This window comes from Falco punctatus, assembly GCF_963210335.1.
Source record: "Falco punctatus genome assembly, chromosome: 4".
In the NCBI taxonomy this organism is placed as follows: domain Eukaryota; kingdom Metazoa; phylum Chordata; class Aves; order Falconiformes; family Falconidae; genus Falco; species Falco punctatus.
The window spans coordinates 71,305,011-71,317,253 of NC_137583.1; the positions used below are offsets into that span (position 1 = coordinate 71,305,011).

The 12,243-nt window shown below is 38.4% G+C and overlaps 1 protein-coding gene across 5 annotated transcripts in view; it reads left to right on the forward strand.

Moving 5' to 3' along the window:
- Positions 1–12,243, forward strand: part of NEBL (nebulette) — a 309,240-nt gene that overhangs the window by 154,841 nt on the left and 142,156 nt on the right. The gene's annotated exons all lie outside the window — the stretch shown is intronic.

The following is a 12,243-nucleotide window of genomic DNA, read 5'->3' on the forward strand; positions in this document are numbered from 1 at the left end:
GCATGTTAAATTGTATACAAAAAGAGCTTATATTGTTCTAGACAATGCTGGGATTTTCACTGCTTCTGAAGTGATTCACATGTTATCTGACTCTGTATTTGTAAGCATGATTTTTTTTGTCATTTTTTCATTTGGAAAATATGCATTTAATCATATATGACAACTGTGTCTACTAACATAGACAGAATAGCACTTGCTGACTAGTGTATGAAGTGCTGTGTGCCCGTAGCAGGCATGGGAGGCTCGGTGCACCAATAGTACCAACTGCCTTCTGCTCCCGTTGGTTCTTTCAGTAGTTTTAACATGAACTGCAACTCCAAGAGCTATTCATTATTTGGTATGCTGTAGGCTTAATTCCACACATCTGCATTTCAAATAAGCTGCATATAAATCGGGTGACTAAGCACCTACCAGTTGAGTTCAACAGCATTTTTTTTCTGGCTGGAAATGAGAAGGTTGAATATGTTATTCCTGTTGATAATACAACTGTACCTCTGCAAGAAGGTGGAGTTCCTACTGTGGTCCTGTGCAGTGAACATATGTGCATAGAGTCATGTCCAACCTTGTCGCTTTTCTGGATTGATCTCAAATCTTACTTGGTATAGACATGTACAAATGGAAATTCTGAGACACCCCAGGTCCTTTGAATTTCTAATATTTCTTTGTTGAAGTTTCTTGACTTCATATTTTGAGGAAGCAGAAATAGTTTTGCCTTTAAATGTAGAGTTCTAATAAATGCTTTAGAAATGACTTGGCAAAAGAATCACATTAATTTTCAATGAATATGAATATTTTTTTGCAGATTTTTATATAGCTTTCATATACTGTACAGCTTTCAGAAATTTGTAAAGTGACTGAACACATCTTAAGAAATTATGAGTCTAAGGAAATGTAAGTAATATTGTAGATAGAACTTGTGCTAAATGAGCAACTGGAAACCTTTGAGACTGCATTTCAAACCTCAGTGTGTATTCTACTTAAAAAAGAAAAATTGTTCTTTAATGATCATTATTGAAGTATTATGCAAAGTTAGAAAAAGACAGTGTTAAATTAGCCCCTAGGTATATGAATTCTTCAGTAAAAAGTCTTAAATTATTTAATGGCGGGCTGCTTTGTCCACTTCTTCCTGCTTTGATCCCTGTGTAGAGCAATAGTCATCAAGCGTTCAGTTTTGTATATTTTCTTTAATTTACTATTTATTTACTCTACAGTATGATATTCCACACAGCATAAAATGTAAAAACAACCTGTAACTTCTTTATGGAGTTTCCCCCAAAGCTTCTTTCTCACTTCTTTAACTGTATTGAATGATACTGTTTTCAGAGTTGTCTAAGAAATGGGGAGGTGTTGGATTCCCCTTTTATGTGGTCCTTATTTACTTGAAGAACTAGAGCACAGAGATTAAAGTATTCATGCTAATCCAGTAAGTGGCACCTAGAGTAAACCATTATCTTCTATGTCAGCCTTCCGTTGGAGGTAGAGGGAGGGACAACCTTTGTGGAAGAATTTTACAGCTCTTGTTTGGGGAGGAAAAGATCACTGAGAATCCAGAGCAGTGTGTTTGTGATTCGTCAAGGGTGGTGCTGACTTCTTTTTCTATCCTCATAACTTTTTTCAGATTCTCTTTGTTGATCTTCCTATCTTAATTCATGTGATATACATGACAATAGCTCCCAACATGGGGGAAGAAACTGTATGTTTTAGACCCCGTAATACCAAGCTGAAGGATAATTTTTGGAATGTCAGATACTCATTACAATTACTATGTACGAATCTGTCAGTACAAGTGGAACTGAAAAATGTAGTTGACTTTACTGGAAAAGTTCTACTGAGCAGATGGACTTTCAGTTTGCAGCAATGTATAACTCAGTCACATTAGGTCATATTCCGTGGGAGCAGTAAAACAGGTATCTCTAACATGGTGACATTCTTCACCTGCTGAAGATCAGCTTTGTGGTCCAGAGCAGGAAGACATTGCAGTCTGTCAGTGACATTGTTTTAAGACTACTTCTTTTGTAACATGGATGCATAACTCTTCACAAGAAAGAACAGACACACTTTACCATCAAGAAGCTGGAAAACAAACCCCTGCCCAAGAGAGGCAACTGCATTTAGAAAAACTGTTAGCATTAAAAATAGGGATTTATAAGGGGTGTTAGTGAGTTGTTTGAGCTATTATATCCCAAGCTGCCCATAATTCAGCTGTAAGTTCAGCTACGCATTTGGGTAAGTCTATTGAAACACTAACCCCAAATCTATATTGAAGTTCTGGTAAACTACTAATGTGTAAGAGCAACATCACATCAGCAGGCTGTATAAAATGGAAGTTGCTTGTCTGTCAGACACAGATCTGTTTGGACTTGAATGGAACATGACCGTGGGACAATTTCTGCTTGGGAAGGCTCACTTTCAGCATCCCCACAGTGAAGATGGCTAGGTGACCTCGAAAGAACCCTCACAAATGTGAAACTGAAACTGTCCTCAGAGATGTAGAAGGAAATATTTTAGGTTAAGTGGATCTCTGGTAGTCAAAGCAAGGAGATGTGACGCCTACATAGCTGCCTCTTAAATAGTCTTATTCCATCTGGCTTTATTCTACAGGCTTGGTTAAAAAACCCCTTTTCTCTCCTTTTTTAGCAAATATGATATATATTATTGTGTTTTATTATGTTTTCTCTAGGATTTCATAAGTCTTTTTTATAAGTTTATAAAAGAAATTGCTGTAACTATTGCTTATTTCTTCTAGTTCACTGCATTTATATGTAATTAGTTGATTAAAAAAGTTACAGAGCCTTTATAATGTTAAAATACATCTCAAAGTTTCAAAAAGTTTTCAGTGAAATTCCACAGGGAATAGTATAGTCTTTCTGATTCTAATTTAAAGACATAAATTTGACAGGATAACTGTAACCTTGCTCACTATATTGACAAAATAAAATGAGTTGTGTGGTAGAAGTAAAACAAGCCGTCCAGAAAAATCCCCAAAGGCATGGATTTACTGCATTGTGTAAGTGGGTCAACTCATGCATGAGAAATGAATGCTAATTGTAAACCAGCTGCAAAGCTGCAGGTTTTAAGTAGAATTGAATCAAATGATAACCTAAATATTTTGATAGAGATGTCCTATCATGGTTCTGTTCAGAAAACAGCCAGAAAGCTGAGCATTAAAGAGAAATAATTAAAACATGTATTTGTGACACATACATTAGAACAGTGTCATTGAACTCCAAACTCAAAGGCATTGTATTCATTTATGTCACTGGCACTGGTAAACTTTAAGTTGAACCTGTATTTAGTTAAATTTAGTTAAATTTGGGTGGATTGGTTGCTTTACATGAGATACACTAATTTAGTAAAGAACGCTCTATTTCTTGATGATCAAAAATGTTCAATTCAGTGTAGAAAAATACCTCTTGGGCTTTTTCTGGTTAAAATAATAACAATATAGAAATGTCTAATTAGGGGATCAGAAAGAAAAAGATAGAGATTTCTGTTTTGTTTCATCTATTTGTGATACAGCATTCATATTGCAAGGCAAGGCTTATATGAAGGGCATCAATAATTTAAGAAACTACTACATAATCCTCAAATACGTAATGTAACATTTCATGGACTTCATTGTTAATCCACAGCAATTATCATATCTTGTCAACAGATGCATGTGTTAGAGAAGTAAACCTCCAGGTCAATATTTACTTATTAAAACTCTTTAACGTCATAGTTGGAGGCTAAAACAGCTGTGTAAATGGGAGCAGTAAATTGACAGTTATGCTATTTCTGCATTTTGCTGCAGTATTGACTCTGTTGCACACACCTCTTCATGCTGTAGTTTATGGAATGAAAAATTCCAAGCTGTAAATGATGACAACCATAAAAAGTGTTTTGTGGCAACTGCTGTAAGCATTTACCTGACATCTGACTAAAGGACTTAAGTCTCTGTTTAAACACTACTGACTTCAAGACTTAATCAGCTTGGAAGGTTTCTGATATTTAAATGTATGGCTTTTTCTGTTGTGGTATTAAGCAACTAAATCATGACAAAACCCCAACAACTTCTTTTTCCCGTGTCACCTGGATGTATTTAAGTAATATCAAAATCACTCATTATTTTTAACGAGTACATATTTTTGAAGTCAGTGGTTTTTACATACAGTAAAGAGGAAATGAAAATAGAAACTCTTCATAGTAGCTCAACTTGGGAGCTAATTAAAATGAAACTTTTAGAATGAGAAAAAATTAATTAGCCAAAAATTTGAGAAACAGTTAGGTCCTCCAGAGATCCTTCAGTAGGAAAATGCTTGCAAGGGAAAGATAATTTCGAATTTCCTTGCTTTCCTATATTATCCATTACCTGCTTATAATTTCAGCTCTTAATTCTGTCTTATCTGATGCTTTTGTACTGTGCATCAGTTGCTAGGGCAGCATCTTAGGCAGTAAACCTCCTGCTGAAGAACAAGATGCTCTGCTTCTTCTAAAGCTAATACCATCTTTAATCTTGGTCCCTGGAGATTTGAATGTCTCACCCCTATGATGTTCACAGATTTCATTGACCTTGACAGCAGGGGTAGCTGGTCCTCTGTGGCACTCGGTTGTTGGGGTTTTTTTTTGCATGTTAAAACATATGTCTGTGATTTCCTTAGCCTGTCGGTAGATACATTAGTTGTCACAAAGCCAGCACTGTAGTCAGTGTAATGATTAAACTTCTTAACCATCCTAACACAAGAGGGGAAGTAGCCAGAGTTTGCATGTGACGTTTCTGCTTGTGTCTACAAAGATCTTGGAGGGTAAGAGTTTACTTTTCCAAAAAGCAGATTAAACTAAGACAAGTATTGGTTTCTAATCCTTTCTGCTCTTGATATTATAATTATTTAGTTACAGAAATGCTTGCCTACTTCTTTGAAAGGTTCTTTCTGTGGCTCACACCAACATAGTCTTACTTGTAGCAACTATAGTGTTTTAATGGAAGACTGAAGTTTTTTTTTTTTCCCAGATCTGCCTTGAGTTAATTTCTTTCTCTCCTGCCTTTTCACAGTTGATAATTAGTGACCCTGTTCAACCCCCCGAAAGACGAGGTATAAAGCAGCATATGCTGAATGTTTCACTAAGCAAGCCACAGGCACCAAACAGAGTGAGTCTGAACCTCAGTTCGCGTAGTGACTAAATACTGAACTTTGAGAAAGTCTAGTCTGAGGAAAATGTCATTTGAGAGGTGGTGGTTTTGAACATCAAGGCTGGTTGTTTTCAGCCTTTCTGAGCTTCACTCCTGCTGTGCCCCTGCTTTATATCAGCTTTCTCCTTTCTTCTCTAGGGAATGATGGTGTAAAGTGAACCCCTACCCAGTTTGGCCAGTCCAGCCCTTTTCCAGTCTTAAGAGGAATACTGAAATATGTTCCAGAGTGTGTGACTTATGTTGCTGGGGTTAACTGATTTTTATAGGGTTTGGCATAACAGCATAGCCATTCCCAGTTTCCAGAATAGCGAGTGGGTAAGCAGCTGAGGAGGATGGGTAGTGTGGATTTTGGCACAGCAGAGGTGGTCTTTGGGGGGAAAAGGGAGGATTGGCTTACAGGGAGGCTGTGGCAAGACCCAGAGTCTGCATCAGGGCAAAGGGTCTGGGTGTCTGCAGGCTGTGTCTCAGTGTACCAATACTGATCAGGGATCCTAGTCCCTCCTCAGCTAGTGGGACAAAGGCACTTTGCCACCTTTTATCTTGAATGATATTGGATACCATTTTGTTGCAGAGCTGGAGTCACACAGTAGTGCTGCTCCCTCTGGCACCAGTGATGGGAAATGAAGGATTCAGAGGACCTGGGAGGTGCCTTCATTTCGCTTCTCATATTTTCTTGCCTGCTCTGCTGGGACACTTGCTCTGGTGTAGGCTGGGCTGCCCTTGGCTGCAGTGTTGTGAGCACAAGGGAAATGTCAAAAGATTTTCTTTGTCTGTGCCAGGAGAATTGTAGATATGACCAGGGCAAGGGCAGCAGGCATGGAATGAGGTTATTTGCTTGGCACTGCCTTTTGTTTAGCACTCTTTCTGTGCAGTGCGTGTTTCTGGCTCAGATAATAGCAGGCATGCTGTCTTGAATTGAGAAGTTCAGTTAGCAGTCAGGTTCCTTTTCAACAGAAACGAGCTGGATGAAAGGCTCAAAAAAGCTTGTTGGTGATAGAAAATTAAGCAGAATTATCAATGCAGGTGATGACAAAAAATTATAGAAGGCACTGACAGTAGATTGGTGATTAAATGACCAGCCTATGTATAAAATGGGTAGAAAAGATACTGAGAAGACACAAATGAGGATTGAGCTTTCAAAATAAAAAAAAAAAGATCAAGTCGAATAAGTCTATAAAGTCCTAGGTAGCATGTGGTTATGTACTGTTTCTTATAAGGCTGCAACTAGGACCAGGAAGCGTAGCTGTCAGGCATCATACCTAAAAGAAAAACCAATATGTGGCATATAATCAAACCATGAAACTCATTAATATAGGAGACGTAGAAGTATAAAATACATTAAAAGAAGGATTAGGCAAGTTTGTGAAAGTTAAAACCATCAGGGAATACTAACTGTTGTGACCCAAATCCAGTGACAGGGTCAGGCAGGCTCTCATACACTGATAGCAGGCAACTGGAAAGATCTTAGCAAGGGAAGGACTGTGGTTTGTAGGTACCTTCCCTAAGCATGCATTATTGAGCAGTGACAGAGCCGTGGTGATGTATCAGTGAGACTAATGAGTCCAGCAGTGAGCTTAGTACCTTGTGCCATTTCTAGCTACAGCTGTGGCTCAGCCCTACCAATCAGTGACCAACCCATTGCTTCCTTGGATGTACATAGCTGGGTTGAATTTACAGAGTCAGAGTCAAAAAGGTTTATTAATTATGCACCAGACCCTAGACCCTCTCTGATACCAACAGGCTTCATTCATGACATCTGGTTGTCTTCCTGACCTTTCTGTGACAACCCAAAAAGCCTTTCTGAGCCTTGAATGACAGATTTTTGAAGAGGTGGCTGAGATGCAAAGGTAACTGTGATATGACATATTTCTTACATACCTGCAAGTGTTCTTGCATGGCCATGGCAATTGACAGGCCAGGTATTAGTCAAGAGTAAGATGATTTTGGCCCCACTAGCATTTTAGTGGTTTTTAAGTGAATCTCCTGATCATCCTACCACACTTTCCTTGGCATTGCAGGGCTGTCTTGGAGCATACAAAGTGGATTAATTCCAGATGAAACTAAACGGAATGATGTATTCCAGCCACCAAAGTGTATCTAGTCCGTTGGACCAGAGTAGAGCTAGACCATAGCTACTCCTCCCTGCTGTAAAAAATGGAGTATGTCCTCAGAGCAGTTTCATTCCAGAGATCTCCTATTGTGCTGTAGTACTTGCTAACAGAAACATTGCTTATGTTATCCTGCTTAGGAACCAGTCATTGCTTCGAAGTTGGGTTCCTGTGAGACCGGAGAGTGATACTAACTACAACTACAGGTTTTAGAATTCAGAAAGTGGAAGGGTGGAAATAGTGGGTGCTGAAAATCAGATTGTTGCATGACCTCTGTTTGCCCTGTCAGAGGGTCACTGAGACTTGTCTGGTGTGTGCACTAAACTTGTAATTTATGTTTCTGGAGGATGTCAGGAGGAAGATTCATGTCTGGATGTGCAGGTGCTCCATTAGGACTTAGAAAGACATGGATTGATTAGGTGGTTATTGCCACATGCAAAATTAGCCTGGTCAGAGACCCCTGACGGGGAAGTTTGGTGCATAACCAGTGAGCCAGGCTGCAACTGATAGAGCCTGGAAATGTTAATGGTAGATTATTAAGATAACTTCAGGAGCTATCACATCTAATATGCTGGGTCTGAACTTTCGAGGATGACATACTGCATCTGTCAGATGTGGGAACTGACTTTTGCCATGATTTTTGAGTGTGGATCAGCAGAAGGTAGCACACAGTCTGTGTGTGTGTGTGCACGCGTGTGTGTGTGTGTGTGATATAGGAGGGAAGGCAGGTAGCCAGAAATGCAGCTGTGCTGGTGGTTGTTGCTTTGGGAGCAGTGTGTAAATATATGCCAGATGTATAAACGAGACTTGCGAATTGAGTATATCCCACAGGTATAAATGAGACTTAGGAGTTAGCTGGTAGGCTTGTGTCTGTAGGAAAAGATATTCCTGTGGCCCAGAACAGCTTGAGGAACTTGGGCAACTCAAGGAAATCTGCTCCATGTCAGCAATTTGTTTATATTTTGCAACATGACCTCTTCTGACACCAACTCCAAATAAAATGAGAGGGTTGAGAATGAAGGCACACAGTCCTTCTCTGTTAAACTAATAAAGCTGACTGATAAAACATATCCAGTGGATCTGGCATTCATTCACTTGTGTATCCTGGTCCATGTTTGGTTTCTGTTCTGAGATGTGTACTGCACAGAAACACGGCCTTTTGCTCAGTCCTATTTCTTACCGGTTATCAAGGACTGGCTGGACAGAAGAGAGGGGTTTCAGGAAGCGTTTACTGTTGAACGAGCACTTTGTTGCACTCCAGTTAGGAGCACTGCATTGTAAGGGCCACAGAGTCGGGTCCTCAGCTGTCATCGGCACTTCCTGACGGAAATCTTGTCGTACATATTTTTAGCCTGAGCTTGAAAACCTTGAGATTTTTGGCCTTCATTGTCTAACCAGGTGTTACCTTAAGTGTTTTTTGTTTGTCAGACAATTTCTGTTAGACACAGTTGGATGCATGGATCAACCATTGCTAGTGTGTATGAAGATGGGGCAATACAGTTATTACACCTGGATTTGGGAGGTCTGCTCTTCATTTCTAACCTTGCTGATGGCATTCTTTGTTGCCTCTGGCAAACTACATCACTTCTGTTTCCCTTTCTACAAAATGGGGGTAATGATGCCTTTGGAAAACTGTTTAAAGTTATAATGAAAATGATGTGGCTGAATCATATGAATACATATGAATGCATATGAGTGATATGCAGCTGAATAGTATGGCTACTGGTTGTTGTTACTTATGTGTGCAAATTTTGTTAGTGGGAACACAGGAAACAGTACAAGAGAGGGTGTCTTGAGTCATCAGCTCTAGTCCTCTCTTGCAGACAAGCGTATCATACAAACTTCTCAAAAACCATGTTGAACTCCATTTTGGTCTAATCAGGACTTTAACCCATTCTTTTTGAAGATTGTTTTGTAACGTCCCCTGCTGGAGGTTAAAAGCCTCATCCAATTTCCACAATAAATTTCCCTTCAAGGCAGGGTTATGTCTATTTATGTGTGAGCACTGTCGTTTTGTTTGTGTGCCACTTCTGCCTCTGCCTACATGTTTAGAGAGAGATGTCATTCTCAGACTCGTTACATGATGCTGAACAAGTAAGTAGTTTCCATGTACCTGTGCAAAAGTGTCACTATTCCACAAAGACTTGCCTCTGCCTGTTCTGATGGGCGCTCACTTCTTTTAGCACAGAGGTTGACAGTGTTTTTCACACTATTGTAAGTGAGATTTTAAAAACACCTTGCCTGATTAATTTCAGGATTATATTTGCTTTCCTTCAGGGCTGTTCTGGTGGCTTGCAGTCACTGTGTGATTGATTCAGATATACAAGTCCACCTCCTTCCAACTATCAAACTTACAGTCTACAGCAGAAATTCTCTGAAGAGCCTATTTTTGCATTAAATAATATTAAATTCCATCCTATTACTCCAGACCTCAAACCCAATCAGTTTTTCGTAGAGAATCTTCTTTACAGCCATACTTTGTTAATAAAATTATTTAATAAAATTAATCTCAGTCAGGCCCTTAAGGTAGTTTCTCTTGGGAATCTTTCAACATTATTCTTCCATCAGCACAGCTTGTGGAATTATTTGTGCAATCAGCTGATCTCCTACCTGTTTCTGAATTTGCAATTCTTAGATCAGTCTCCATATTTTGTAAATACATAAACTTTATTCTTTTGTACTTCTTCTCTGTGCTTGCCATGCTTGATTTGATAGATTTTAAGTAGTATTTATAACAAGATTTGTGATTTCAGAATGTCAGGGATTTATTCCTATTATTTGGGCACATAAAAATCTGCATTTTAATTAATTTTCCCATTAGGTGATTTCATTTGCAATTTCATTTCTTGCTTTCATATACTTATAAAATCTAGCTGTTTTGTAACACTAACCTTGTCCCTTCACTTTCTAGTCTCCAAGATGCATTTTTAAACTTTTTTTTTCTTCTAGTCTCATTTATTATTCCTAATATCGTTTTTGAAATAAATATTTATGATGTTAGATACAGAGGCTTTCTTTTGAGATTTTTACTTTACTTTGGATGGAGGTTCTATAAAAAAATACTCTTAATGTCTGAAAAGAAATTCTGAAGCTCTTCTGTTTATTTTTTTTTATTTTACTGTCCAATTTGCGTAATTACTCATGGTATTCCTTTGGAAATGGAAGCAAATGCAATTGTAATATGCTTTTGGTTTTCCTTGCAATTGATTTAATCTAAACTCACTGGTAATTATTCAGTACTTTCTTGTAACTTCAGTTACTTTCTTGACCAGTTCTTCTTTCTCAAAATTGTCCTAAACTAAGCCAAGAGAGTATTTTCTTTTTGAAGTGTGAAAAAAAGAGTTACATCTAAGATCTGTCACTTTTACTGTCTTTACTGGTATTAGCATTTTAGCAAATTAGGCTGTATTTTGATAATTAAAGTTCCTTTTTAGGATTCCATTCTTAGACCCGCATACCTCTAGTAATGGGAAAGATATTTCATAAATGCAATGGTATAATCTTGCCAGTTTGTGGTCTTTGAATTTTATTGCTGAAAGCTAATCAATGTCTGCTTTCCCAAGTAACAGATAGAAGTATTTGCCAGGGTATTGATATATAACAGTGCTTGGCAATTATGTGAGAATGTCCATGTGACGTTATAGATGGGCTGATGAAGTTGGAAGCTCAGTGGAACTAATTTCTGTGATAATTGGCTGTAGCTATAATGTATGTATTCCACCTTCATGAAACTTTTTTCACTCTCATCTTTCCACTCTGCTCAATACCAATGTGACTGATGGGTCTTTAAATAATGAGCTTTTCATTACTCTATAGCAGCCCTGTTCCCACCAACTTTTCTACCGCTGGATCAGAACAAACTTCTCCATCATTGCTTTCTGCAAAAGAAATGGACAGTTTTTAGCCCTTTTTATGGGCTTACTTCCATTGCTGTCTTTTGGTATGCTCATGCACACAGCCTACTGAGAAATCCTTCTGTCTCTTCCCATTGTTATCCTTTCTTGCCCTACCTATCACCACCCTTGGTTGACTGCCTTCGTAGCAGACAGCAGGGGAAGTGCTGAGTTAACCCAACCAACTGCTAGCAAGGAAATCTGTAAAGCAAGTATGACGAAGGGGCGGAGAGGAAAACAAGGTATTAAATACCAGATTTTGTAATCTTCATAACCATGGAGTCCATACTACAGTGACAGAGATTAACCAGTAATTCCTGATTTTTGCAGGATCTCTGCACACTCAGGCTTCATATTTAAACAGTTTTTCAGGTTCCCAGAAAAGCTAAAAAAAATAATAATAATATTTTATTTGTTTGTTTGGGTTTTTTTTTTCAGTTTAAATCAGTGATTTTTGGAGGACAGTTCATGGACAAGAATTGAACTCTAGGAGATTACAGAGTTTTATGTGAAATTTGGGAACGCATAATGCTCTATATGTATAGTACATTCACCTGTTTCCAAAAGCCATTTAAAGTTGTTACTTTGACCCATAAAATCCTAAATGTCTTGGGAGCTACCACCTCTTTCACAGGCTTATAATATTAGTTTGAGCAAGGGATCGCTTACTGTAGAGCTGTGCTAGAAAACTTCTGTCAGTTTTTTTGGTGGATTCACGAAAATCACACCTAGGACAGTGGCAAATTGTATTTGCAGAGTAGTTCTACCCATTCCCCAAATGTAAAATATTGTTCAGGCAGAAGTACTTTTCCTGATGTGAGTGTATCTGCAGTATGGATTTTGCTGGAATGAAAATGCTGTGAAATACCACAATTGAGATTTTTTTAGCTTAAGACGGAAACCGGATGATACCGTTCTTTGTTCAGAAGGAATAGTATCCAGCCAGGCCACTCTCACTTCCCCATTCTTGGTTCAATTTTCTCGAATTCAGGCATGCTGTTGTACTAAGTGGAAATTTGGGGAGCTCAGCTTCTTGTGATTGGAAGATAAATGTGTTGAAATAGGAAGACAT